The 27,533-nt window shown below is 32.0% G+C and overlaps 1 protein-coding gene across 15 annotated transcripts in view; it reads right to left on the bottom strand.

The window, feature by feature from the left end:
- The window catches only part of LOC148603241 (5'-AMP-activated protein kinase subunit gamma-1-like), a 215,845-nt gene that overhangs the window by 93,132 nt on the left and 95,180 nt on the right, over positions 1–27,533 (bottom strand). The window contains exon 1 of one of the 15 annotated variants that reach the window (XM_088552490.1): positions 19,441–19,527. The exons of 13 other annotated variants lie outside the window; for them this stretch is intronic. The gene's annotated coding sequence lies outside the window, so the exon portion shown is untranslated. Of the gene's footprint in view, positions 1–484; positions 638–19,440; positions 19,528–27,533 lie in introns of those variants that run through there. One more of the 15 variants, XM_088552491.1, reaches the window with a different exon arrangement.

Below are 27,533 nucleotides of genomic sequence, written 5' to 3'. Positions count from 1 at the left end.
AATTTATATTTCTAATAACTCACAAATACTGCTCAACATAATCTAAATGAAAAGCTCCAAGAGAAATGAATCCAGTTTTCAGTCAGCATTTTCCTTTTTTTTTGCATTTAAATTTTAATCTACTGATTATTATTTCAAATTATAAAAGCTGCTTCTTTCAGCCTGAGGCAATTTTTTCATCAATTGCCCTACTTTTTGGACAAGAATAAATTAGATGATTGCAAATGTAATTTCGAAATACAAACATACATTTTTTTAAACTAAATACTTCCCGATCAAACACACTAATTCCTCTAAAATTTAAAGCAATAGGTATGTATCAAATAATATGGAAAACTTCCAGAGCAACCTGTAAAACATGACCTAGAAACTTGCTTTATAATAATGGGGTCAAGTTTTATTTGCCATTCAATGCACCATAAAAATTGGCTATTAAACCATAAAATTAAGATCTGTATGAGAATATCATCACATAAATCCTTACCTTTAAAGTTGAAAATAAATCCAAGTACTATATAAAGTACTTATCCAAATATTTCACTGTGTCACTGGGTATGTAATCCTCATTCAAGTTCAATAAAGAGTGGTTTAAATACAGGTACACGTATTCTACACCTATCACTTGGTAAAATTACGTGGTATTATGTGATCATTTACCTATAGGTAATCAGCCAAGTGAATCGTTAAATACAGGAGTAATTTGCTAATATAGACTTTTATAAGATTTCCCTCTTTAACAGATGTTTTCCGAGTCCTCAAACAGCGATAATCTCTTTATAACTACAACATGGAGTATCTCCTATTACACAGTGGCAAATAATTTCCAATAGTTTTTCATCAGTTTAAGATACCAATCTATATGAATCTATACCACAATGGTAGCAATTTTTGATTATGAAAGGGTTGAATTGGGTTCTTGTCTATTGATATAAGCCAGAATGTTTACATTAAAACATCCATGTTTGAACTAATAAAAGGGGTTAGAGGTCAAGGTTTAGTGGTGTCTGATAAGAAGCATTCTAGCAACAACAAGAAAAAGCTGACATAAGATGACTTAAGCCAGTGAGATCAGGCAAAACTATGGAAAATGTCATACATTCAAATTATTCTGACTGCCATCTAGATTGGTCAAATTAAGGTTTTTTCATCATTGTATGGTGCTTTTTAAGAAATAAAGCTTGTGCCATGTATATTTTTTCCCAAACTCACTGATAATAAAAACTGTAATTAAGTACCAGTCCACATAAAATTCAGACACTGCCAATGGTTAAGTGATTCATGGTCAAGAAAAAACCCACCAAATAAATGATGCATTTTCTGTTCTTTCACATGACAACAATCTTTTCTGCATTTAGATCTGCAATTTTTAGAAAATCATACTTTTATCTCCCACTAAAATCAACCAAATGAAGCCAAACCAACAACGATAATTCTAGAAAAGTGCAAACTCCATTACAATCTACATGATTTTATATCAAAAGCGCAACCCCCAAATATAAAACGAAGACTAGTTACATGATCAGTTACTGTTTCTGAACAAAAAATAAAACTGAATTTGGTGGGTTTTTAACATGCTCGAATCACCTTCTGTCTGATTTTTAGAAAGACTGCTACTTACAATAAGGCATCTTAGCCATTAGATCATAGAACACAGTTATTAAGTTTATCAGCCTAGATCTTAAAAAAAATAATTTCACAGTGCTGTTGAGAGCTCCAAAAATGTTTATTCATTAATTTTCAACGCCAATAAATTTCTTTAAATATTTCAAACAATCAATTTTACGCAAGCTATCAAAAATGTTCAAATAAACTTGCCTAAAGGGAGCCCAAATGATTGCATTGATCAATAAGGCAGTGTTACAGCAAGTAAAATAGTTAATTTTAGAAGATAGAGATAAGTCTTACCTGGATAAATTTACTAAGGTAGTTAACCTTTAAACATTCTATCAGACATAAATTTCAAATATCTAAGGAATAAAAGAAGGTAAATAACTCCTTGTCATCTGCCAATTTAACTCCAGTACCTATAAGTTTCATCAGGTAATGTTCATTCAATCAAAGGATTCAAGCTACTTCCTGGAGTTAACTATTTTATTTGCTGTAATTAAAATTCCTCATGATCATTCACTTTCTAAAATTTTTTATCAGTATTTAAAACAGTTTCCATAGGACTTGCATAGAAGATTGAGAAGTTATATAAGGTTTTTTTTTACACAATTGTTTCTTTATTACTACATTACATCTCCCAACCAATAGCAGCAGCATCTGTAACTAAAGCCCCAAATATGCAAATGTCAAACCTTAAAGCTGCATTAGCTGTCACTTTTGTACAATTTTGTTTATGTTGAAATACATCTTAACTTTGAATTATTTCTACTAAATTGCCCTTTTCTAGTACAATTTTACTTGATATCCACAAATAAAATGCATTAAATACATGAAATAGGTGTCGATACATTAATTGTCTTGCAAGACAAAAAGTCAACCTAGATAATTTTTTATGCATGTAACTTCTTGTGACCTTAATCCATGCATGTGGTGTAAGTGTCGCTTCTTTTAAAAAAATCTGATTGCAAAGCTAAAGTGGTTAATAAATGGCAAGTAAGACTGACAGACTCAAGCCATAAAAAAAAAGTTTGAATGTAACGCAAGGATCCTTTTGTAATTTACGTATTGTGATATAATGTGGTACAAATATGATCAGTAATTTTCATTATTTATTTGAAAACTAATCAAGAAATAGATTAAATGAAATGTAAACAAGACACATGCTTACCTGTGTATCCGTTATTGTTATTTTTTTCACCAAAGTGAAAGTAGTTCAGGTGATTGTCCTGCAGTAATCTTCGAAAGTAATGGCGAAAAATAATTAGATCAATATTCTTTGATTAAAAAAACAATGTTTTCACAATATTTTGAAGGTATCATCGGCATTTATTGCTTTAATTGTATTACTACAAACTTATTTGAATCAGCAAAATTCAGTAGAATCAGAACTGAACAAATTTGGCAGCTAATGCAGCTTTAAAGAAAAATAGATTGAAATTTACTACTGAAAACTCCAAGATCCACAATAATTTTCTTAAGAAACCTACATGTGAAATTCTCCTGATGCTATTGGAGGACTGTCAAAAATTGTGTGTTTTTGACAGTTATTTCCTTAAATCAGTCTTTACCTTTAGAAACAGCCAATCAAAGCAAAGCTTATAAGGCATATAAAATATAAAATATCATTAGCTATAATGGAGCTTCAATTCTATCTGCCTAATGAGATTTTAATGATGTATAATGAATCACTCAACTTATTTTAAATAATTTAAATCTTAAGCTATTTGATATAGACAGCCATATAAACTAAGATTTCATCTTATGACAATAAGAGAATAAAAACTACCTATGCCTTTCAGTCAATATAGGACATCCAAAAACTACAAAAATATGTATTTAGTTGTTGACAAAATAATTTTAAATCTTAGAATTTAAACTCTTCCTTCACTGAAAAGTCAGTCCAATCACATTTGTTCAAAATCTCTCTAAACTTGTATGAATAAATTGGCTAAGCATTTAAATTCAATCAAAAGTCAAAATATACCAAAAACAACAGAATAATTACAAAATATTCCTTGGAAAAACTAGCATTATGTAAATCTCAGACAATCTGATTAGTGAAACAACCCTGTATGAGCCAAACACAGCACTAGACATGTCCCCTTCTCATCTTTTCTTCTACTTATCTAGAATTAAAGCCGCCAGCTTAAACTATCTTGGGAAACAGGATAATAGGAGACAAAGTGGCATAAATCTCTAAACATAAGTCTTCATGTTTAAATTGGCATCATTATCTTTTAAATGCTGCTTGACATGATCTTAGGACATTTCTAAATCCAGTATGTCTTGGAGACAATCTTGTTGGAAGCAGTAAGGGGACAGGAGGACTAAACATAAATAATGTCGGGTTGGCATGACAACCATCTTTGTGAACAGATTTACTTCGATACATGAGGGAAAGGAAGAAAATGCATTTTTGCAAACATGTTCTGTAATATAAAAGTTTGTTGTACCAAATATTCCAGATTTTAGAAATTGAAAGTTAGAACTGGCCTTTGTTTGGTAAAAATGACTGAATCTCAAATGTCATTTAATGCTTCCAGCAGGGTGAAACTTAAAAACTCCACAGGTCAAACCCTGAATACTTTGGGCAAGTATGAAGATGGAAACAGCTCTGAATTTTGACAGGATAAGAATTTGACAAGTTATACATAAAAGTTCTAGTATAAACCCCCAAAACCTACACAAGTCTGATCTCCATGGTATAGAGTCTTGAGAAACAATATCTTTATATTGTTAGAATCTATGAAATTGAAATTAGATTTTGGTCATTTTTTGGCCCCTTATTCAAACATAGTTAGCGCTAGGACCACCAAAATCTATACCAATATTCAAGATCAACCAACTAATATTCCAGTTATCACATAAAAAGTTAAACAGGATGACGAAGCCAACAACAAGGAACACAGCACCATTCCAATATATGGCTGCAAATTTGTTGTGCTTTTATAAAAAGGGCCAGTAAAAACTTCCTTCAGACATGTAAATTATATTCCTAACTAAAGAAAATAATAAATATTTGCTGATGGCCAACACTGACCCATGGAATGACTAAAATCACTTCTGACCAATACCCACAATGCATCTGAACGAAATTTACATAAAGGGAAGGATCATCAAGAAAACAAGCACATAATTCTTACATTTCTCTTGAATATATTGACCAGAATAGAATCTCGAGGGAAAAATGTATAGAGCAAGCATCATCATCAATAGCTGAGCTTACTTTATCTTTTAGCACAGAATAATGAGAGATTTCAGCTAGTCCCAAGAGACTAAAGGAAAAATTTACTACATAGAACAAAAAGGTAACTAAATTAAAGAATATTTATGTAATAAAGATAAGAACTAGTAATGGCCATATGTTCCAAACTTCAGACTTCTACTCACCAGAATTATAACTATAGCAAGATAGGCAGTAAAAAAAAAAGAGAACTTCTCTTGGATTAATCCTTCTGTTTTTTAATAAAGATGTAAAATGTAACTGAAAATTATTAATTTGACCTTTATTGCACAGTAAAAACCTGTCTTAGCAACCACCTGTATCAACAAAAAACCTGTCCTAGTAACCTCCTGTATCAACAAAAACCTGTCTTAGTGGCTTATTCCTGTATCAACAAAAACCTGTCTTAGTGGCCTATTCCTGTATCAACAAAAACCTGTCTTAGTAACCACCTGTATTCAGCTATAACCTGTCTTAGTGACCTCCTGTATTCAGCTTTATTCTGTCATAGTGACCTCCTGTATTCAGCATTATCCTGTCTTAGTTAACACCTGTATACAGCAATAACCTGTCTTAGCGACCACCTGCAGTCAGCAATAACCTGTCTTGGTGACCACCTGTTTTCAGCAAAAACATGTCTTAGCAACCATCTGTATTCAGCAAAAATATTTCAGATTACGAAAAAATATTCCTAAGTAGTTCATATGTAAAATCTACCTGTATAAATTGACCACCTGTTTTATGTAATCATAATTTTTTTCTCTTTAGATTACTTAAGACAGATTTGACTCTACTAGGAAATTCAGTGAAAGGTTCTAAACTTTCTTAGAAAAGAAACCATCTTACTGTAGATAGACAGACAGACAGACAGTCACGTGCAACAAAAGCTTAACTTTGGTTACAGTAGTCTAATATTGGCCAACGTAATTGAGAATTACTGAGGCAACCACTCATTAATGCAGCTGTAATGTATTCAATAGTAATGGCAAATTATGAGAAAAGAAGTTGACTAATGACAGCCCTCACGAGTTCTCCAGAGCTTGTTTCAGAATGATATACTATGGAGGATGACAAAGATTATACTGAAGTATTGCGCAACTTGTCATAAGGAAGTCATTAATCAGATAAATTTTAAACAAATGACAATGTAATAATAGATATAACATAAGAAAAAGGATAAAAACATTAAGAACTCCAAGCAGCAAACCATCCACTGCAGGCCTCTAGACATCAATAACTATTAACACTAGTATGTCTGAAGCTATTATATCTACATAAACAAGATGGAAAGTATGTCCCAGTGGATCTCGACTAAATAACTACTACTGCACAGCTATACTGTAGTATCTTAGCTTAATATAAAAATGTTTTCAATTTTATGTAAATAAGAAATAAAAATATTTGGCCTGAACAGGATACAAGATAATGCATTATTGTATATTTGAATATGAAGTAAATAATTTAACAGATAATTCTCAAATCTTTGTCAGTGCATCTACTTCAAGATTAAATACATGTGTAATGCTGTACATACATAAGTCGTGACCAGAAAGTGTTGAACTAGACTTTGGCCAATGTACATGTATAACTAAGTCTTGATCAGAAACATGGCCAGTGCACCAGTACAGGTACTGAATAAAACTTTAGCCACTGAACATGTACAAATCTGTAATGTTATGTACAACACAAAATGTCCTTTTATGAATACTGCTAGTCACTATCATTCTACAAAGGAAAGATGGATCGATGATAGATGACGATTTGTTGGTTTTGACATTTTTTGGCATTATTCAGATTATAAAGCTATTTGTACCAAGTACCTTTTTTTTAACTTATGAGAAGTTCAGGATATATATTTACTAGATGAGGACATCAGACTATATGTACTGGTTGTAGTTTAAGGTGCAGACTGTTACAGCAATCAACAATTGTCAACAAATAACTGTTTGCAGATCAAAAGTACATACATACATGTGTGCCAAAACAAACAACTGTGGTTTCCTCAAACGTCATTACCCATGAAAGGGTAATCAAGTGAACCCAGATTTCAACAGTAATCAAAAGAACATTATCCATGAATAAAGAATAGACAAGGAAAATTGACACAGACACGACAAAGAACATGAAATAACCAAAATATCATACACAAAAAGACACACACACAACAAAGAACGTGAAAAAAAAACAAAATATCACGCACAAAAAGACACACACACAACAAAGAACGTGAAAAAAACCAAAATATCATGCACAAAAAGACACACACACACAACTAAGAGCGTGAAATAACCAAAATATCATGTACAAAAAGAAACAAAAGTAAATAAGACTCCACTAAAAACAAGGAGCATGGATCAAGTGCACCGGTAGGGTCCTCTGAGTTCACTAATTATTACCTTAACAAGCTCCAGCAAAACATAGACATTGGCATCTCAAACTGAAACTTGACAGACCTCAAACCATATAACATAATCTCTTGTTATGAATCACCATTTATATAACAGAACTAGTCATCAAATCATAAATTCTCTGGTGATTCAATAGGCCCCACTATTAACAATGCTTTCATTTCTCCTGAGAAGGAGGAATTCTTCCATCTATAGACTAATTCTCACAATAAAGCATTAAGTTATGTCACATCAGTCACAGTCATCCCTTTTGATCCTGTAGGCAAACCAAAGCACCACTGAAGTCAATCATTTATAATTGATCAATCTCTTCATGCTACTAAGTGACACTGCAGAAATACACCATAAAAAACAAAGATCAAATGCTGGTTAGAAATTTAACATGAAGAGAGTTATAAATTTGGTTCTAAACCTTCGACAAATACACAATATATGATATTTTTTTTATTTTTCTGACACAAGAACCTCAGTGTGTCACGTCGTATAAGCCTTTTGCAAATAAAAATTTAAGATCTAAGTTTGGAAATCTATTATTGTATCAAATCATGTTCTAAAATGCAGGAAAAATACATTTAAAGCATTACTAATTGCTCACATTTTTTATATGATAGGTATTATTGCATTAAGATAATTTTGTTTCCAAGTTGAACACTGAAATCTAGCGGTAGTTCACTCAAGAGATGAAAATCTAATTTAAAATGTCACTTCTTGGCATTATAGAAGATTTGTTTTCAATTGAAATTGAAGTCATTGAAATCTAAAGACAGAAGAATTGATGTGATAAAACTTAATTTCTCAATGGCTCAAATAACATAGTGGAATAATATGTTGAATTGTGTCTCTATTATGTAACCAGCTGTAACAGGATGTTATCAATGTCATGGATGGTTTATTATCTTTCATCTAATAACTGATGTTCAAATTATCAATTTTAAGAAGGTAGACCTAGGGCAAGGGACATAGCTCTTGAAATAATCAGTGATATGTCTGTATCATATTCAATTTCACCAAAGCCTTTCATGCTTTCCTTTGAAACATTACATGAGTTTGATGTAAAATGGTGAATATAAACATTTGAATGATTTGTAAGAGTTGTGTCCCTTACCCAAGGTCTACCACCTTAAATCAAATTTCTCTATTTTTCCCCAATACATACACTTTATCTCAACGTTATCAAATTTGATACCCTTGAAAATGTGCTGGAAGTACAATTTTTTACTGTTCAGGCTACCAAAGTTTCAAACTACATATAAACCATTATGCCAAAAAGATATTGTTTCCTGCTACAAGCAAGAAAAAAAATAGAGTAGGTAGTTAGGGAAGTTATATTTTATTTTTCAAAAAACATTTTACATTGAGTTAATGGAGAAACAATCTATACTTTAACATTGCTTGAGCCAAAATGGCCATAAAACATTTTGGGTAGGCACAACATTAAGGTAGAAAGGGTAGCAGAAAACAGACGTTATTTTTTGGTATTGGTAAAGCATTGATCTAAATAAAAGGAATTGTTAAAAGCATTGAAAATTTCAGATAATAGAACTCCTTGCAGAAAAAGACTTTCAGATCTAGAAATGAAAAATTTGGAGTCGGGGTTATAAAAAACCCAATAGGAGTGTCCTTCCATCACGATAACATTCTCCCTACGTCATTATATTCCTTGATCAAATTAATGAATGGACAGACAAACAAACAGAGATACACGATAAAGAAAGGCAGATACACATTCGATTGAATACAAAATTTCATTGAAATTCAGTTTGATCACGAAAAAAAAACCAGCTATTGAAATTGTTTGTTTTGGCCTAAGTAACTGTTTTACCAATTCAGCAATTTTATTTAAAGCATTACATAATCAGCACCCTATGTGACAGTTATAGACTGCTAATGTCAGCAGGAAAATTTTATAACCATTATGTTTGCTTACAACAAATGCACATCAATACCTTTTTGAACTTTTACAAAACAGCTTTTTCCTGCCATGGGATTTCATTACTTCATACTAGCTATGTTCTTTTTAGAAGATAAAAGGTTTTTAAAGCATTTATAGCGAAAGTAGTAGTCAATTTCTTGGAAAAATTGAGTAAAAAACCTGGAATATTAAAGTCCTAACAATAAATGCTTTTTAATAAATAATGTCACTTTTAAAAGATAAAAATAATGTACTTTTAATCACACTCAGTGTTTTCATAATTTTTTCTCCTAAATTTTAGCAAGACAAAACTTGTAATTGTTAATTGAATGATACCACTTGATCTGGCCAGATAGACGTTTGAAGCATGCCAAAACACTGACACTAGCTAAAAGGCTATAAATAATGTACTTTTATTCACACTAGCTAAAAGTAAAAATGATACTTCAAATTACACTAGCTAAAAAGCTGAAATAACAAAATCAGTAATTATAATTTGATCATGACTTTGTGTAAATTTGTTGAGTTGCAAAATATATAAGAAATCTTTTTTGGAAGATAACTGCATGAATTGTGTAGGCCTACTTCAACTTATTTTCCAGCTTTCAAAAATTAACTGCCAGCTGCATCAACAAATGCTAAGGTTAAAAATCTACAATTATTTACACATGAAAAGATGTTACTAAATGATTCAGATGAAACTTGATATTACTTGCTAATGAGGCACCAAATCAATAGAAAACATCACATGAGCACCAGATGTGACCCTTAATTCAATTGTCTAATGAACTACCTTAAAAAAACAAACAGCTGATCAAAGCATCTTTTAACAAGTTACTTACAACTTAAGTGGTATCTGCGGTGGACAACCCAGTCAGTGGCTCGAGCATGGCAATTTTTTTTAAAATAATTTAATGATTTTCATCCATTTAAGATAAAAAAGAAAAAAAAAAAGTCATGTTTTCTAAAATAAAAAAAAAATGAATGTTGGATTGTAATTTACTGCATTGGTTTTAGCAAGATTTCTAAATAGACTGATACATGCACTCAGAGTTTATAAAGTATAAAATAAAATTCACGCTGCATTTAAATCCTTGTCATGGAAGAGAAATCATTTCTGAACCATGTGTTTGAAAGATTTCAGAAGTTGTTTACTTGTGGAGAGATAATACCACAGTTAATCATGCTTACAAAAAGAGGCATTGTTTACAGTGAGCTCCTTCAACAGTAGTTTGATTGTTCTAAACTTTAACTTAATAGCTCATTACCTCCCTTTATTACCATGAGCAAAAGACGCCAGAAAATTAGAAATGAGGTAATGAAGTGGTATAAAGACTAATCAGGCTTAACTACTCTAGTATTATGTGCAGGAAACGCACCATAAGGCTAATTTGCTGCTCAATAACATCTGGATGTAGAACTGTGAAGGACAAAATCATCCAGAAGTCTCCTCATTGTTCCAAAGCACCAGTAAGAAAAATACAATAGAAACCATACTTTAAAACTGAGGAAATGCACCATTTAGTCATTACATTGCTTCATTGCTAAGCGGTATATTTGTATGAAAACAAACATCTCTGTGTGTGATCTAAAGTTGTAAACAATTTGAAATCATGTTGTCTTTTAAGTCCATTTTTAGTTCTGCTCAACAGAAAAACAGGAATCTATTTATCTTGCAAAGGTCATGGTAACTACTAGAATGAAATGAGGAGATTAACAAGCTCAATATAGCTTGAGCAATATAATGAATTATCTTGTTAGGAGATGCTTATCCAATTTGGTAGTAACTACTGAATTGTATGTACAGAGATCGTTATATTGGACGGATTAGCCTCAATGTTCACACTGACATTAAATAATCCCATTACATTACTGGACAATATGACCTTATTTAAATATCTTGATCTAAAACAGAGAAAGCTTGTATTAAACCACTATTTAATAATAATCTTGTAAATAATGGTAAATGTATCAAAATTAGTGTTATTTTTGCATAACAGGTATTACCACAGATACAGTGAAAATAAAACAGCCAAGAAAAATTTCAGGGTTTACTGGAATGAGGGACCATATAGGGTAACAAAGAATGAAAATTAAGCTATCTGACAATGCATGTGAAAACAAGATACATATCTGTCTTTGTGACCACCAGTATTTAGCAATAACCTGTCTTCAAACTATCCCTTAGTAGTGCATTCTTGGTAAAGTTTACCTGTATATAAAGACCACCTGTTACATATGATCATGAGAGGTAGTTCACTATATACACCATTAGAATATTACTCTACAAGCAATTGATTATAGTAGTTTAACTGTTAAACTAGAGAATACAGATTGAATGAAATATTGACAAAACTGCATTGTATGACCTTTTATTTTATGCCCTCTCCCAAATACAAATAACTAATAAATCTCTCCTGATTGCCCAGTATACAATCGATTGGTCAAACTCTGTGGACAATACCCAAGATACAGGAAAAACTTGTCAAGTAATTTTGGAATTATTAATTCTAGCTAATTTCTACATCCTGTCTATACAGCGACCAATATGACCCTTATTGATAAATGACAGATGGCAAATATAATAAATATTATTCAGAAGTTGAGAGAAACAATATCTCCTCTCAACATCACTATGTAAGGGAATGGTAATAGAAGTTCAAAACTGAGTATACCATAAACAATTTTTATTCCCTGCCATGAGGTATAAAAAATATGCTGTAGACATAAAATACTATTTACCCTAAAGCAGGTACTATTTACGTACTATTTACCCTAAAGCAGGTACTATTTACCCTAAAGCAGGTACTATTTACCTTAAAGCAGGTACTATTTACCCTAAAGCAGGTACTATTTACCCTAAAGCAGGTACTATTACAATTTTCATTAAAAATCAATATGACTTTCTTCATATGGTTATTAAAAAGTAGCAATATCTAACATAAACATGAGAGGCAACTGATGGACAAAACAATGCTGGAAATACCAATGGACAAAACAATGCTGGAAATACCCATGGATAAAACACACTGGAAATACCAATGGAAAAATCAATGCTGGAAATACCCATGGATAAAACACACTGGAAATACCAATGGAAAAATCAATGCTGGAAATACCCATGGATAAAACACACTGGAAATACCAATGGAAAAAACAATGCTGGAAATACCCATGGATAAAACATGCTGGAAATACCAATGGACAAAACAATGCTGGAAATACCCATGGATAAAAGCATGCTGGAAATACCAATGGGCATAACAATGCTGGAAATATCAATGGACAAAAAACAATGCTGGAAATACAGATGGACAAAACAATGATGGAAATACCAATGGACAAAAAACAATGCTGGAAAAACCTATGGACAAAACAATGATGGAAATACCAATGGACAAAACAATGCTGTAAATACCAATGGACAAAACAATACTGGAAATACCAATGGACAAAAACAATGCTGTAAATACCAATGGACAAAACAATACTGGAAATACCAATGGACAAAAACAATGCTGTAAATACCAATGGACAAAAACAATGCGAGAAATATCAATGGACAAAACAATGCTGTAAATACCAATGGACAAAACAATACTGGAAATACCAATGGACAAAAACAATGCAGGAAATACCAATGGACATAACAATGCTGGAAATACCAATGGACAAAAACAATGCTAAAAATACCAATGTACAAAAACAATGCTGGAAATACCAATGAACAAAAACAATGCTGGAAATACCCATGGATAAAACATGCTGGAAATACCAATGGACAAAACAATGCTGGAAATACCCATGGATAAAAGCATGCTGGAAATACCAATGGGCATAACAATGCTGGAAATATCAATGGACAAAAAACAATGCTGGAAAAACCTATGGACAAAACAATGATGGAAATACCAATGGACAAAACAATACTGGAAATACCAATGGACAAAAACAATGCTGTAAATACCAATGGACAAAAACAATGCGGGAAATATCAATGGACAAAACAATGCTGTAAATACCAATGGACAAAACAATACTGGAAATACCAATGGACAAAAACAATGCAGGAAATACCAATGGACATAACAATGCTGGAAATACCAATGGACAAAAACAATGCTAAAAATACCAATGTACAAAAATAATGCTGGAAATACCAATGAACAAAAACAATGCTGGAAATACCAATGGACAAAACAATGCTGGAAATACCCATGGACAAAACAATGTTGGAAATACCCATGGACAAAACAATGCGGGAAATACCAATGGACAAAAACAAATTTTCTTTTTGTGAAGAGAACTTTCTTGGCCCAGAATCAGGACATGGTGTTGCTGAAGGGTCTCATTCTATGGTCATCTAAACTTTGCCTTAATTGGATTCTTCTAGTTTAAGCCCTGACGCATCTAAAGGAGAGGATATAAGTTGATTTAGAAATTTTTTTGTTCATATTAAGCACATTTTTTGTCTTAACAAACCCATTTTTATGGCTTTAGGATTAAAATCTTGTATATCTTTAACAAATACTGTGACCTTGTCTTGAAATATTGTCTAATGTTATGTGGTGTTATAATTACTATTATATCTTTAAATATCCCTCAAAAAGCTCATCAATAATTGTCAGAAAACGAGGAATCCTCAAATCAAGTCAGATAGACACTACTTAATTGATAAATATGTGACATGAAGGCCATTAGTCTGACATAATACATTAGTTTGTGTTTTGCAGAAGCCAGAGGCAGGCAAGTTCCATAAATTTGATTATCAAAATGTTTTCTAGGAAGAAACACTAAGGGATGCCAAATAAATTAACAAAATTATTTCACTGAATGTCTGTTTGATTTTATGTTGATTTTCAATTTAATAATGTCAGTGACAAAAAAATTCATATAAAAAATATTGTTAAAAAAAATATTGGAAAGTTTAAATTTGCTGATATCCTTTAACATTAAAATTGGTGGGATATGTTTACACAATAAACCTTTGCATAAACTGTGTCTATTCCTTGCCTAACTCATGAGATTGGAGACTATTCCTATTTATAATCAGTAACATACAGCTGTCCCTAATGGACAAATTTCTACCTTAGGTCTGTACAGCATAAAATATATAACCAAGTAGTATAAATTCTAGGTCAGTGATACTTAATGCCTATATAATTCCAAGGATTTTTTCCAATTAACAACATTAGCTTGGAGCACAGACATTTTACAATTATACTTGAAATATTTATTTAATACATAGAAAATTTATTAATGCATTAGATTTGTTTTCCCCATTTTTTTTAGACAGCTCATAGCTATTTATTGCAACAAAGTTTTAAAACTGTAATGAATAGGCAAGTTGCCTGCTCTTTTACCACAAAGAATGCCCACTACATAAGAGAATGGAAAGTGAAAGAATGATTTAACTAAACAAATACTCTATGGCTTCACTTCTGTCCTTTAAGGGAAATAAGTCTTACAATAACATCACTCTTTCAAACATTTTTATGACTTCTGTACCATTATGATAACTGTCATCTATCACAACAGAAAAGTAGTAATTAAAATAACATAATACACAAATAAATTCAATGACTGACCTAATCAACATATACACAGCAACTAAGGACATCAACTCTTGTAAGTTCTAATAATAAATATGTACAAGAAAAACCTATATATTAAGAGGACTACTTGGCCATTATAAAAATTCTCAAAGCAATGGGAAAATAATTGATATATTACATCATGTGCCAGTTAAATGTGCATATTACAAAAAGCTCCTTAAACATAACACAGCATGAGTGTACCATGTACAAGTTAATAATGGGTGTTAAAGCTATACACAACATGGTGTCAGGTAATAGAAAGTTAATTGTGTAGAATAAGTTGATAATTCTCCATGGAATCAAGACTTATCTTGAAAGTTGTTAAATACCAAGGTAGATGTACTTCCATTTCACTTAGACTCACATGACTTCATTAGCCATAATTCTGAAAAAAAGATCTTCTATTTCCTTCAAAATAACAGTGTGATCTTATGTTGTTTTTCTGTGCCAACATTTTTTGGGGGGTTTTACAAGGCATTATTGAAACAGATCACTCTGATAAGTTGTGACCTCTAATATCCATGAGCATGGCATACTAAAAAGACCCTTAAGCTTTATGAAAACATTTATAGCAATTGGCAGTCATTGTTTAAATATAATAAAGCCTGATCAATTCCTTTTTTACTTTAAGAATTCAGGAGAAAGTTGAAAAAATGTCCAAATTCCAAGCAAAGAATTTCGACTTAACTAGAAATTGCCACACACAGATTGGCAGATGAAAATAGGAAATATATGCTCTGAAAGTACTGGTATCCACCACACAAAATTCACATATTCAAATTCCAATGGTGAATTGGATGAGAGGAAGCCATGTACCATATATCATATTTCAGCTGAAATCATTTTTTTTACATTAGATTGTTAAATAATGTCTCAATGAAATTCTGAATATCAATAAAATTGGCCAATTCTCTTTTTTTCATCACAATGCCTTTATTTAGAGACAATCCCCCAGTCACTGTAATCTTCACTCCTAATGATAATCTTAAAACTAGGCTTAAATACCAAACACAAATTATTAAGAGCTTGTGGAACAGTCAACAGGGAATAGCTGAAAGGACACAGAAAAAAAAATCAATGATCAAACAGCCTTTAACCTCACTTTTTATTGAACAATATAAATGTCCTTGACCTACAAAAAATAAAATTAACAAGTAGACCTTGGGTTTCACCTGAATAAACTATAAAAAGCAAACCTCGTATCATATTAACATATTATTGCTCAGGTTTCTCATAAAACAATACCTTATTTTGATTGCAAGTGCATGAACTACTATTATGTGTTTTTGTTTACTGTTGTATCAAAGGGAAATAACCCATAAATAATTTTGATTACTAGTAAAAGAATAATCTAAAGGACAGTTTTGATTGAAAGGATGCAGTACTTGGAGACAAATTAATGGTTAGATTTTGGTAGCCATACCAAGAAAAAAGATAATTTAATAGACATCAGGATCAGTAAGAGACTTCTTTGCAAGTACATAATAGGATACATGAACAAATTCTGTTTGGAGAATGTTACAAATACTAACTTTGCTCATTTCAGCAGTCTATGTGTATTTCAAAACATATAGGATCTTCTTAAATTGTAGATTAACTCTGTTTGAAGCAAGTTGTTACATGTTTTGAGTATTTTATGTTGAAAAAATATCCCCAAGAAAACAACTCCACCACACTCAACCTTACATATGAGAAATATCTCTGAGATAACAAGTCCACTACACTCAACTGTACTTATGTCAAATATCCCTGAGAAAACAAGTTCACCACACTCAACAATACATAAGGAAAAATCTCTGAGATTACAAATCCACTACATATGTAAAATATTCCTGAGATGAGTCCACCACACTCAACCATACATATATACAATATAGGTACATTGTCGAAAATTATAGAAGATATGCGAGATAGAAGATATCCCTGAGATTATAAGTCCACTACAAATGTAAAATATCCCTGAGATATCAAGTCCACCACACTCAACCATACATATGGAAATATCCCTGAGATTACAAGTCCACTACAAATGTAAAATATCCCTGAGATAATCAGACCACCACACTCAACCGTACATACCTAAAATATCCCTGAGATTACAAGTCCATTACAACTGTGAAACATTCCTGAGATAACCAGTCCACCACACTCAACCATACATACCTAAAATATCTCTGAGATTAAGACCACCACACTCAACTGTATATGTGTAAAATATCCCTGAGAATACAAGTCCACCACACTTAACCATACAAGTATAAAGTATCACTGAGAATACAAGTCCACCACACTTAACCATACACGTGTAAAGTATCACTGAGAATACAAGTCCACCACACTTAACCATACACGTGTAAAGTATCACTGAGAATACAAGTCCACTACACTCAACCATACATGTGTAAAGTATCCCTGAGAATACAAGTCCACCACACTCAACCATACACGTGTAAAGTATCCTGAGAATACAAGTCCAATACACTCAACCTTACATGGGTAAAGTATTCCTGAGAATACAAATCCCCCAAACTCAACCGTATATATGTAAAGTATCCCTAAGAATACAAGTCCACCACACTCAACTGTACATGTGTAAAGTATTCCTGAGAATACAAGTCCACCACACTCAACCGTATATGTGTAAAGTATCCCTAAGAATATAGGTCCACCACACTCAACTATACATATATAATAGGCTGATCAAGGATACAAGAAGACTGAAGATAAAATGGTAGCTGTTAGAGAAAGTCCTATTCCTTTTGACAAACTTAAGTTGCAAAAGCAAATTTTTTGAAGGTTGCTAAAAAGGCTAATAGACAATTAAAATAACCAATCCTTAACTAAATTTTATTGACCAAAAGGAAAATAGAACTTGCCTAAATTCACTCTTCTAATCCTACTGAAAACTTACTTCTCCTGGACTAGTTGGCTGGTCCTATTTTATGACCCATGGGGAAAAAAAACTACTTAATCCAGATCCCTTCAGAACAGAAAATTGGTTTTCAGTTAGAACAGGTATTATCTGATAGGAAAGACAAAACATGAAGGTTTACAAGGGTTCCTAGGTTAATCAGGGACCAGTTTAATTGTGACCAATTGAGTCAGAAATTAGCCAACTTAACCATTCATGGGGGAGCTTAAAGATGATGGCCAAAGTTTGGCAGAAGTGTTGTACCTATGTTACCACCCCACATGCCATTTGGTCCAGTCAGCAGCAAGTTTAAACACTATGAATGCAGCTCATCAAAGCTCAGTAACTGTATGAATGGAAATAAAATCCTACTTTGAATACTACAACCATAACACCCTATATTTAAATATGCATCTTTCCTTGCATATAGGTTCCGATACTATCAACAAAATTACCAAAATGGGCTCATTTTCTATCAATATTTCCATCCGAGAGCAGGAAAACAGATGAGAACAAGAGATTCTTTAAAGTGTGATAACATCTTCATAAACATGTAATATTTAAATATTAAATGGCAAAAAGGAACAAAGAATTCATTGCATATTAGGAATAGGGAACACACCTGTTACTGGGTCATCACTCTTGAATAGCCTTGAGATTATTTTTACATAATACAATTAAAGAGAAACTAACATCTTGAAATCAATGAAAAGTAGATATGGTATAAAATGCAACAAATGCATCAACCTATAAAATAAAACCAAAATAGTAAATACTTTCTGAGATCACTAAAAAGTCTTCTACATTAGTGTAAGGGCACCTTTAAGTAAGCTCTGAAAGGCCTAGACAACAAAAGAAGGTACATGTATGCAAACTTCCTGATTTCTTCAGTTAGATTTCAGTGAAATTTGTGATTATGCTGCATATGTAATTAATTATAACTCTCCTATTCAAAAATTGTAGATTAAAATTTTTAAAGAAGTTCTGTACAGATAATATACTATTTGTGCTCAAATAACTGATTATATGTATGTCCAAAAAATCAGGAATATATGAGGCTTCCTTAAAAACCCATTATGTGCCAGGGTTAATGTTGAAAAAAATCACTTCCAAATTATGCATGTCATGTGTATGCCATTTATATTCAGTCCCAATATATGTAGGATCTAGCGGACACTCTTTCCCTATAAGACGAGAAAGTTTTAGGTTTTTATCACTTTTTCAAAATTAATTCACATATGATCTAGATGGACTTTGGATTCCTAGCAGTCTTAGTACTTAAATACTAGAAGTTAGTATGAGATGCACTATAGCCTAACATGCAGTATGTACATGTAAATGATGTAAAAGATAGAGTAATGGCTGATAAGTTTCAAATTAGAAAACCAGGTGAGCTTGTAATGTGACTTGGGAAAAAATGCCTTCCTTTTGGCAACATTGTTTTGATTTTGACAATAAGGAGCCTAACTCTAAGTACAAAGGTAGGGACTACGCCATTGATCAATTTCATTCCCTACAATGCATGAAATACATGTTTATAGATGTCAAACTACAACACAACAATGTTTTCCAAAATCCACTGAAAAATGCTTATTTGGTTTCATTTAAGATCAGCAATCAAATATGTCATCACGTTGCTAGTATTTTTTCTAAACCAAGTCAAGTACATGAATGCATCAGAATAGCTTAAGCCTAAAACCTACAGGAAGAAGATTTTCTAGATATGCCATACTACAATTTCTTTCTCTAGAAAAAAATCTGATGAAGTCAGTTGTTCTTACCTTACAAAAATTAAATGTTAATTCTAAATGTGCCAGGTAATTGTGGTAACCACTATGTCAAAAATACATGTACATGTATCAGATATATCACATGTAAATCCCTGATAAGGGTAGACTCTACAAAGTTATCTGCCAGCCCCAGATAATATTACAGATAACAACTGAGTATTGATCAGTCAACTGTGTCATTCAAAAGTTACAATGTAGTAATAAAATTGTCTTAAGCAAGCAATAGATCCAAGTTTACAACATGTGTTAAACATAAAACTCAGCATTTTCTGCATATCTCCTGATATAAGCTTCAGAAATCCTATTTGGCATGTCTAATTCTTTGCCATTAAGAATGTTGATCTCCCTGCTTTCTTGTCAATTTAAAATCAAAGATTTGAATTGTCACAGAAGTTAACCCTTAATGTGACAAGTGTCTTTAGCAAAAAAATCACACAATGATCAAACACTCATTCGAGCCCCAGGAATGGCTGTATCAAATATCTCCTTTTTTTTTCTTTCATTACCATTTTAATATGGTAATCTTTAGCAAGTTATTAAGAAAATTCTGGACTGGTGTTGTATGGAAAAAAAAATATGAACAACAGAATGACAGACACTATAACTCAAGTCTAAATTTATATTACAACTATCTACTAGGATTTTTTGCCAATTTACTGTTATGTATTGCAATGAAATTTATATAAGTTGCACATCATTCTCTTTCACATCAGTTGACTCAGGAGATCAGTACTTTGACTCTGTTCTAAAAAATTTGAATCCTACATTTTTAAAAAAATCTTACAGCTCCTTATTCTATCAATATAGATTTTGTTTAGCTACGTGTGCGACATAAGATGAGAAGGTTTTTGATACTTTACAATGACATACCTAACAAAGAAATCACAAGAGATGGAGGTTCCTTACCAGATACAACCTCTACTGAAGCACGGAGAGCTTTCTCCATACAAAACTTACATTCTCTGTATAAATAATGCCGTTATCTATCCTTAACACTTACCTACAAAAGAAAAAAAAACATCAGTGATAATAAAACAGATACCATTTCATTTAAAATATTGTAACAGTCCAGGGATCGACACTAACAGTAGTCCAGTAGTCCTGTGATACCCTAATTTTGGAGAGGACTACTTGAAAAATTTTCATGGTAGTCCTGTGGGCTATCTAAATTTTTCTTTATTTTTCATAAGATCTTAGAAAAGAACAGTTATTACTGTCTGCAAACTACCTGTTTTACCTCAGAAGTAGTCCTGTTGACCACCAAACAAATATAGTTAATATCAAACCCTGTCAGTGTAAATATAGAGGATTGCACAAAAAGTAACTGGTTCTAATTGCAATTTATTGAACCCTGTCTTTATATAACTGTATATATGTTCAAATACACGTACATCTGTGTAGTCCCTGAACCTATCTACGCATCTTAACCGATTCTGTTAAATATATGAAGGACCAGCAGTCACCAAATTTAAAACAGATGCGATCACTAGAATATCACACTGGTTTGATAGACTGCATTATCATAGTTGTACTGATAATTTCAGACATTGTACACATGTACATTATACATGTACTTACAGTATGGACTGCCATGCCACAATTTTGACAGAAAAAAAAATGTTCATAATTGATCAATACAGTAATCACTATGGACATAGTATTTCTGTAAGTTATAAATATGGTTACATGGTTTCAGAAGACATATATTTAGCCGAGTCATATTTGCTCATTAAATTTTTTACTTTATATGTATTATTTTGGTTATTTTATGTTCTATGTTATGTTTGTCTGTTTTCCCTGTCTGGTCTTTGCCCCTGGATTACATTCTTTCAATTTCTGCTGGAATCTTGGTTCCCTTGATTACTCAGTAAAACTGACATCAGTTAGACTTCTGATTGTTTCTGCCTATATGCTTTTGCATTACAATTTTTTTTAAAGTTTGGTGCTAAAAAACATTTTTCAACCAAACTTTATGGAGAGTGTTTCATTATTTTATCTGCAAAAGTACAAGGTGAAGGTGCTCAGAAAAGTGGTACAAAAATGGATTTATAGGGTATGTAAGTCTCGTTTTATTTTCATTTTCTTTACCGGATTTCACAACGTAGAACGTATTGAAAACCGAAGACCAATCTGCATTTTATTATTTACTTCCGGGTACTCGAAATGCTGTATAACAATGCAAAATCTTCTATTTTATGTTTTTTCTTAATACCTTTATCATGTAGAAATAGATATTATTTTTTATTGGTATTTTTTAAAACAAAAAGATGTTTTGCCCTCAACTCGAAACTCGACATTCTCTAAACAACAAGTCTCCATGCTTTTGAATGGTAGACTAGGACCGAATCTCATAAAATCACAGGGTCACATGACGAGACTTACATACCCTATTGGCAAAAATAATCTGAAGCCCAGCTGTATAATTCACTTTCATTTAATACACAAATGGACTACAGATCCATGTTTTTTCCAGCAACATTGTTAGAAAGATTTCGATGATTCACTTGCTTCAATATCATCTGGATAATTATCTTTACTTTATCTTAACTCTAAAGAATTATTTCAAGACAGATCTCAGAAGAAAATCATTATTCTGTTTACATATCTGACAGCACTACTTAGCTACAAAGATTACATTAATAATCTGTCTTTAACACATGCTATACAAATAATACTAATTGGATGAAATGTAATTTGGACCTTCACCACAATAATATTACTGCCTTAAATAGGAATAACGATTTAGATGGCATGATCTGAACTTTATGCATATGGGGTGGAAATGAGTAAATACTGGCAGAAAAATACAAGAGTCAGCAATGAGAACATGGATGATTCAAATATGTCAAATTGCCAAAACTATGAAATTAAGGTTAACACATGAAACAGAGATTATCTACACATACCATGTAGTGAACAGAATAAAACAGATTACACATAAAATCTGATGATAAGGGAAACAAGATGTCAAGCAAACAACTAAAGTACTAGCAATATAAACTCCTACAAAAAACCAGAGTGACTTCAGGATGAGCATGTCCTGCTCTGCCAACAGCACCCATCATATTGCAAGTGAGTAAATTCAGGTAATATCTAGCAACAATAATGAAACTCCCCAACACAAGTCAAACACTACTGACATTAGGGCAAAATATATAGTTTTAACAAAGTATCATGGTGTAAGCATAGTAGATAACTTGAAATTTCAACTTACTCTTCAAATAACTTGGTTTGCTTGATAATTGGCCCATGGACTAGGCAATGGGCTAATAGCTGAGAAGTAGAAGGATCTATTGAAGTCATCAAAATAGCTAAATTAACCTTAGTCAAACACTGATAAAGCAAAGTATATTCCTCAATCAATAGTGAATTCATATAAGAATAATCAAGGAAACCAATGTTATAGCGGTAATCAAAAGAATGTAATCCAGGGACAAAGACCAGAAATGGAAAACATACACAACAAAGAACATAAAGTAACTAAAATCATACATACAAAGTAACAAAAGTAAATGAGCAACTCAGACTCCACTAAGAACTGGGAGCATGGACCAGGTGCACCGGTAGGGTAAGCGACATACAAGTCAGTAATGTTCAAGTACAGTTTATGTCGTGAATAACTTTAATGTGTACATCAAAGTGTGAAAAATGCACATATAAGTGATATACAAGGGCCATATATGTACATATAGGCTTAGGGGCAAGACAACCAATATAATGAACTACTGAGAGTTCAGACAGATCCATCTATAAACTATAAGCGTTGATTTGCCCAAGGGCACTAGTGAAGTTCTTCATGTATCAGTATAATGTTAGGTCTCTTTGTACACAGTGATAAAATTGAATGTATTGACATTATATGTCACATCTTAAAATGACCATAGAAGTTTAGCTATGCCGATGGGACGTGTTTTAGTATTTATCTTTAAAATTGTTTGTACAAGCATTCTTGTCTGTTAATAATTGTTTATGGCCTAAGGGTTCAAATAAGTGGTGGTACGAGGTATGGAAACATGGATTTGGGACTTCGATTTCATTTACATGTGTGCTGGACTTTAAACACTTTTAATTAACACTTTAATAATGTGGACTTCTGGTTTTCCTTTTGAGTGGACCTTTGATTTGAAGCTTGCAAAAGTCCAGTATCTTTCACTCTATAAAGTAAATTTGAACCTGAGTAGCTACATTCTTCCATTCCTTTACCACAGAGAGAATTTTGATTGACCTTATGAATAGCTAAACAGAAACGAAAATGATAGGACTCCATTTGAATATCTAACTAACATGCCAATACAGTCTCACATTGTCATAGTTACATGAACCAAGTTGACCAATACTGTTGATTGAGTCACCTTCTAAAGTAATAGTCAATTCAGGATGCACATGACCTTGCCAGATTTTGTAGAGGAGAAAAAGCCAGAAATTGTATGTTAAAATAATGTTAAACTAGCTGGTGAGCTATGGTAAGTCTATGAAACCTATTGCATATGCTCCCAATGGGCTTATACCATTACAGCCATACAGGTTTAAAACCACACGAGTAAGAAGATAGACCTAGGGTAAGGGACACAACTCTTACAAATCATTGGAATGTTTGTATTCAGCATTTTACATCAATCTCATGTAAGCATCAAGGTAACTTTTACTTTCCCCTTCATAAAAAAGCAAAATGGGGCTCTCCTCTACAAAAGCCTTACAGTGATACAGTGAAAAACTTAGTCATTATCTAATGATGCTTAGAACCATTACATAACATCTCACTTTATCCCATACAAATATCAATTGAGTAGTTTATAGTAATTATAGTGCTGTGTTACAGAGGAAACCTAATTTTCTTAAATACAGGAAAGAGAAGCATACAGTACAATATTATCTATCAATTACTGAAGCTTTCTAACGTCATCACGGTGAGAATCTACTGCTTTAGTCATCAGTAAAATCCATCTATAAGCTCTAAGAAAACATCTGACATTTCACATAATGCAGGAAAGTTTTATCATACAAGTTAAATGTTTACATAACACTCCACAGAAATTCTAATGTCTGTTGGTATTCCAGACTTATGCAGATAAAGGTGCAAGGCCAAAGAGAAAACAGCGTATTAGGTAAAACAGAAAAAAATAGGTTTTCCTAACTAAGTACACCTCATTAACTGATTTTAGTCACTTAAGATGGCCACAAATTGGATAATGTACCTGTTTATTCTTTTCAAAAATTTGCATGTTGATATAACAGATCTATAAGTTCTTGTGCTTGTAGATGTAGATACAAGTATCAGTAGATATATACCTACATCTATGTACAGTCAATTATTTATTACTATCAGGTCGAAAACTTCTTTGTCATTTACCTGTTAAGTTAGTGTTTTGAACTTAGCGATAACATATGTGGGATCTTTGGAGGGCTGCAACAGATGGCAGCACCTTATCCATACTCTGAATCATTTAAGTTCAATTCAATTTAAAACATTAAAATTAATTCATCCTTATTCCTGCATGGGATGACAAAATACCTTTACACACAAGGAGTTATTCAACTCAACTTTACTAACAGCTGCATGTCAAAGCCAATACTACTTTACCAATGATGTAAAAACAGACACAAGTATACATAATTGGAAATTACATCTGGTTTCAAAAGATGTTGTTCGTGTAATTGCCAACAAAAGACTCTTCAAACCCATGAAATTAACATACAATATCTCCCATTACATAATATTGATGAGCTCTATCAGACTTTCACAAATATTTACACATTAATGAAGTCTTAAATTACCTACGCAGGTGTAAATTAACTAATTTAAAACCTTCACTACCAGTGATGAGCTTCCAAATATAGCTTTAGAACAGAATCAATGAATTATCAATTTTAGATTCTGCTTGGTAAATCTTTTGAGTAAAAAATTAAGTAATATGCATGCACCATGAATTGTATAAACTTGTTGAATATTACATGCAATGATCATGAATTTTGAATGACCTACAAATTCACCAAGCATGCAAAGCTATAAATAGTAAGTATATTATTTCTTCCCTTTTAAAAAATGTATTTTATTCTGTGCTATTGAAATCACTTCCTCTCCAGATCTATACTTCCAACCAATTAACAATTTAAATGCCCAATAAATAATATATGTTCCTTATTACATCTTTAAAAAAAGTAAGGTAGGTAAATAGGGATTTTTTTTTTAATTTCACTATTTTTTTACACTGAGTCTAAGACTACCCAGGGAGCAACCGTTAGATTACTGAGGGCAGTGGGGTATTCATTTTAACTGAAATACTGACTTTAACAGTGCTTTTTGAAAAATGACCAAAAAAAACCCTAAGGGTAAAATATTTTTCGCTGAAAAAAATAGGGTGGGTAGGGATATAGAAAACACACATTTTTTCATTTTTTTAATTTGGCCGTTAAGTGAAGTAAGAAATAGTGAAATATTAAGTACCTGGCCATAAAAATTCAGGCACTGCAAAATTCTATAAAAAAACAATTCTTTTCTGGTCTACATAAGCCCTATCATTATTGTCCTCTCTACAAACATATCTGTATTTTGGAGAAAATCTCAACCAAATAAAAAATTATAACTTTTACAAAGTACCAATTTCATGTATAAATTACAAAATGTGGCCATGGGCTGACATTTTCATCAGAGTAGGGTTGTTGTCCCTTTGACATATACACTATATCTATCCTCCTTAGAATAGCTTTGTGGTCTGTAACTGTTTCTGAATAAGAAAAGTGAATTTGATGGGTTTTGGCATGCATGAATTACCTCCTGCCTGCTTTTCAAAGACACTACCACTTAACACTAAAGTTATAATTGATTTCCTTATTCTTGTATTTATGCTACAAGCTCCCTTGATTACTTAATTACATAATCATTAATTGGGCTTAGTAAGTTAATACAAATGTGTTTTACTTATTTAACCTCTTAAATTAACTTTTGTATATATCTTAACAATGAAGAATTGGCAATAATAAAAATTTTGTCTATTGAAAAATAACATAAATTTTCCATGTGCATATTGTTTATTGCGCGAAGTGCAATAAACATATTTTTATCTTTAAACATGAGTAATGTAGCTCTGAATTTAACTGAATAGGGGTGTATCAACATTTTTTATCCATTGATTTAACAAAATTATTTTAACCAGTCAGATTACAGTATTTATCTCAAATTAATTTACTATGCCTTAAATGAAAAATTAGTGGTTTTTTTTTTCAGAGCATGGTACACTATTTTACCATTTTGCCTGATTCTCACAGATTCCAGTGCTTAAAATGACCAGAAATAACCTGAACTGTCCTTAATCATTATCATTCTACAAGTAAGCCGTACAGCAGATGGATAGTGTATATACATGTATTTGTACATTTCTACAGTGAGACTTTTATTAAGTCTTTCAAATTAGACATATAGAAAAGGTTTAATTTTATTTTTCAACAGGAAACTGGAAATGGCTCTCTAACCCTCATCTTCAGCTACATTTTGTACCAGAATATGGTAGATCAGTTCATTCAAATCTTTTACAGTCTATGAAGCTTCAGAAATTTAACCACCCGCACCATATCACTGAATATTATTGTTTTACAGAAACCTGAACCCAAAATCTATAAAAAAAAATAAAAAAAAAACGTGAATCCATTGATAAAATTGCATAACAGTAATTTACTCTGTAAATATTTATACAGTATTTCACAGTAATTTACAGTCATTAACAGTCCATAGAGATGTATACTGGTGTCAATTCTCCATCAGTCTATAATAGCTTTTTCTTCCTTTGTGTATCTGGTAATCGCTGCAGTAATCCATTACAGTGTTACCCTGTCATCAATCAGCATACATGTTTAACAGAGTGCATAGATAAAAGAAGAATCGTAAACCCCTGATCATTAACAAGTTATCTTTCCCAGTTAGAAAGAACTTCAGTCTTAATACTATTTTCAAGAAAATCTCTCGTTTACTAATCAATTCTAAGCATAACTGTAGCAAACATCACATTCTGTTGAACAAATTTCAATTTTTTTTTTTTTTGGTTAGTTCATATACATATGTAGCAAGTTTTTTTATTTCTTTGTATTCT

The sequence above is a fragment of the Perna viridis genome, chromosome 11 (genome assembly GCF_037379345.1).
Source record: "Perna viridis isolate PV_CMFRI_1.1 ecotype Kerala chromosome 11, ASM3737934v1, whole genome shotgun sequence".
Classification (NCBI taxonomy): domain Eukaryota; kingdom Metazoa; phylum Mollusca; class Bivalvia; order Mytilida; family Mytilidae; genus Perna; species Perna viridis.
The sequence above is the reverse complement of the archived record's forward strand: the minus strand, read 5'-3'. Positions and strand labels throughout refer to the sequence as shown.